Below are 4,333 nucleotides of genomic sequence, written 5' to 3' on the forward strand. Positions count from 1 at the left end.
CTACGAAGTATGGACTCGTACAAAGTTTGAATTGTTTCCAAAGGAATTTCTGTCCACTCTTCAGCTAAAACAGTCTCCAATTCTTATAATGATGATGGGGGAGGATATCGTCTCTTGTTTCACTAAAATACACCATAAATGCTCAATAACATTGAGATCTGACAGAGATGGATTGAAGATATACATGAGTTGCGAAAGTCGTGTGTGCAACGCGAGACTTCGTACAGGTGAAAATTATAAAAAGCTTAAGAAGATTGAGATCCATAATCACGCTTCAACTGCTGCAGAGGTAAATGCAAGGATAATAGTTTCAAATATTAAAGTAAAGTCTGTTTCATCTCGTGATGCCCTTCACTCAATTATCGCTAGTGAAATTCAGAACTTAAATGACTGTACATTGTCGCAAACACCTCCACTTGCAAAGAATACCACTTGGGTGGGGGGAGGAGCCGATGCTGATCTAGCCTTTTTCACTACATATTCCACTTCTTTCCAGGATGGACATCTGAGGTTGAATTTGTATACTGGTATTTCAGCTCTACCAGCATTTGGGTTAACATCAAGAGCTTCGTTTCTGAGGTCCTCATCATTGTGAGTCTCCATTAGAAACGATTCTACCTCTTCCTAGGAGCTGGTTAATTTCCCTGATTTGGGAAACAGTTCTTGACAAATTGCGCTTGTTTTGTTTCACTCTCTTTTCACCGCTTCCGGGTGCTTTCTGCCCTTCTAAGCCTTCGTAGACGTTCATAGAGATCTAAATATACGTATATTTGTGTACAGTCACTTTTCTCACTTCGGTTTTAATCAATGTTATTGATTCATAATTAATTGTCTCTCTCTTTTATCATCTGTTACACCTCTCTCCTTTTCACCAGCTCCCTTTCCAACTTTACATTCACTGTACTCTCTTCCTCATTCTCTATCTTTTGGGCGTACTCATTTATTATTATTATTATTATTATTATTATTATTATTATTATTATTATTATTATTATTATTCATGTCACTGCTCGGAATCGAATTCGGAATCTTGGGGTTAGTAGCCCGCGCTCTTAACCACTACGCCATATGACCGTGGGCGAGTTCGATTCCAAGCAGAGACCTGAATAATATTAATAATAATAATGATAATAATAATAATAATAATAATAATAATAATAATAATAATAATAATAATAACATTGAAAAATACCTTAGGAATGAAAAACCAGTTTCGAAATTTCCCCAAGACACTTGAAGAAGGCTGGAGGGTATATCAGCCGAAACTTTGTGTATCCGTCGAATGTAAATAATGTACATAATTCCTCATCTCTTAAATATAGAACTGTTCAACAATAATAATTCCAACAGCAAGATAAACTCATTTTAAGCCACAACGAAGTGAACAGGACGACGCCAAAAAAGTGAATGCTTATGTTGAACAATCCATGAATTTATTTGGCACCGAATGTATGGAGAAATTTAATTTATGGAAAATACCCATAAGCGCTTTGTGCAATAACGGAAACGGAACAGTCGAACGATCAAACGAGGTTGACAAACTGAAACAAAAAATGAAAGAAACTTTCCCAAAAGTTTTTTTCGAAAAGTTTAGGCTGTTGCACAAAAGCAAAAGCAAGGATTGCTATCAAAGAAAATTGAGCACCTATTTTCAAGCCTAAACAGAACGTGCCGTTTGCGGCGGTCGACCAGGTCAATAAAGAACTAGAAAGGTTGGAAAGCCTGAATATAATTGAAAAGATTGACCATGCAGACTGGACAGTACCGGCAGTGTATGTAAAAAAAATAATAAATAAACTAAGCGTGTGCGCAAACTTCTCAACCGGTTTATGCACACATGATTACCCACTTCCAAGCCCAGGGGAAGTATTTACTAAACTAAACGGAGGGAATTTTTTTTAACATAAACCTCGCAGAGGCCTACCTTCAAACTGAGTTTGAGAAAGATTGCACGCATTTACTAAGAAACAACAAGCACCATGGACACCCGCCTTATTCCAACAAATAATGGATGCGATGTTAAGTGATTGCGACTTCGGCATCGCATACCTAGATGACATTCTTTTGAAGAACTAGTCTCGGGTGCAACGTGTCGAACACATAAAGAAAGTATTCGAGTGAATAAGTGAAAAAAACTGACAGAAGTAAAATGCGATTTATTTATGAAAAAATAGAATAAAATACGACGAAAGTGGACGCATCGAGAGCGACGGCAATACGAAATATGCCAACCCCGACGAACGTGACAATGCTACAAGCATTCCCAGGCTTGGTAAATTATTACCAAGTGTACATACCAAATATACTTAAGGTAAGAGCACCACTTAATGGATTCCTAAAAGAAAATGTCAAATAGATTTGGGCAGAGAAATGCCAGAAAACATTTAAAGAGTTAAAAGATGTGTTAAATGATGAGTTAAAGGATGTGTCAAACTTATATCTTACGCATTTCGACCCCAAGTTAGAAATAATACTAGCTTCAGGTGCTAGCGAGTATGGGGAAGGAACCGTGCTTCTACACAAGTATAACGAGAGCAGGAGAAAGACTATAGCTCACACATCAAGGACATTATTGCCGGCGAAAAAGAGCTATAACCAGGTTGGAAAAGAGACTTTGGCCATTATATTTGGCGTGAAAAAAATTCACAGGTTCATTCACAGCCGATGTTTTTGGCTGCAAACACACCATAGATCTCTACTAACAATATACGGATCCAAGAAAGGAATCCCGACACATACGGCAAACAGACTGCAGCGGTGAGATGCCATTTTATTAAACTACAATTATAGAATGGAATATCTGCTTGAAAAAACGTTGGGACATGCCAATGGTCTGTTAATTCCGAGAAATAACGAACCGATGGAGGACACCGTAATAGTAATGCTAAGAGCGGAAACAGCAACAAAAAAAATGTGATGTGGAACGTCGTGCGTGAACTACCAATAACCTTTGAAGAAATATAAAGAAATGCAAGAAATGACAAATTTAATAAGAGACAAAAAGAAAACTGTGGTCGACGAAAAGGAAATAAAAAAAGATCTGATGCAAAGAACCGCCAAAATGTGAACGTATAGCAATACCACATACATACCAGAAGAGAATGCTAAAAGAGTTTCATGTGGGACACTCAGGCATCTCTAGATTGAAAGCGCTGATGCGAAGTTTCGTACGCTGGTCAAACATGGATAAAGAAGTTGAAAACCTGATAAAAGGCTGCAGAGGATGTGCGCTGGCAGCGAAACTACCTACTACAAACTATGAATCTTGGCCGGAAGGGAGAATACCATGGTCTCGATTGCATATCGACTTGGCAGGTCCGGTAAATGGATATTATTATTTGATAATACTGGACAGCTACACAAATTGGCCTGAGGTCCTGAGGTGTAAACGACCAACCTCATATACAGTAATAAACTTCTTGCACGAGCTGTTCGCAAGATTTGCTGCACCGGATATAATTGTCTCTGTTAATGGAACACAGTTTCTATCCTGTAAGCTTTAAAGATTCTGCGAGATGTTACATTAGAACACCCTAAATCAAATGGAAGGGCTGAATGGTTCGTGGACACTTCCAAGAGAGTTTTAAAAAAACGCTGTAAGGAATCCACGGACGAGATCACAATCCAACATTTCTTAAGTGTATACAGGGCAACTCCGAATCCAAATGCGGCAGAAGGAAGTTCACCAGCAGAATTAATGTTTGCCAGAAAGGTGAGGTCAGTATTCAATAAACTGTTACCAGTGAAGAAAAAAATACATGCTAAAAAAGCATGTCAAAATTCTTCAGATTCAGTGATAAGGTATATGTGAGAACGTACAAAATGGCAAGCAGTGCTGGAAAGATGGAGAAATTGTAACATACATAGGGAGAACTTAGGAGGGCGAGTTCAAGAAAATGTGAAACCGCCCAGTGGTAAATGGGTAGGACCGCTCAAGCAATCGCGTGGGTACTGAGTTCGCTGCTTCCCACCGAGGCGCCGTCGTTGCCGACGACCGCACTGCCGGCGGCCGCTTGTTCCGCAGACGGTCGTCCACTGCCTCATCAGCGTCCGATTTCCGGGGCACCGACATCGGACGCACTTCCCCTCTGATCCGTCGTCGCGACCTGTTCCCGTTGAGTTGTATGGCAGTGCACCTCCACTGCCGGCTTCGGCTGACCAGCGTCGAGACCGACACGCTTCTCTCGACCGGGCCCATCACCCCACGAAAGCGCAGGAACGGCTGACCCACGGAGACGGGCTGACGCTCCTCACTATCAGCAAGCACGATGCAGCGAGTCGCGATGCCACGATGCCACGATGCAGCCGCCCGCGTGCTGCCTCGTTGCCTCCC

At 40.9% G+C, this 4,333-nt stretch overlaps 1 protein-coding gene across 1 annotated transcript in view; it reads right to left on the reverse strand.

Annotated features, from left to right (window-relative positions):
- Nucleotides 1-4,333, reverse strand: part of LOC106878117 (uncharacterized) — a 61,713-nt gene that overhangs the window by 56,904 nt on the left and 476 nt on the right. The gene's annotated exons all lie outside the window — the stretch shown is intronic.

Source organism: Octopus bimaculoides, chromosome 28 (assembly GCF_001194135.2).
Source record: "Octopus bimaculoides isolate UCB-OBI-ISO-001 chromosome 28, ASM119413v2, whole genome shotgun sequence".
In the NCBI taxonomy this organism is placed as follows: domain Eukaryota; kingdom Metazoa; phylum Mollusca; class Cephalopoda; order Octopoda; family Octopodidae; genus Octopus; species Octopus bimaculoides.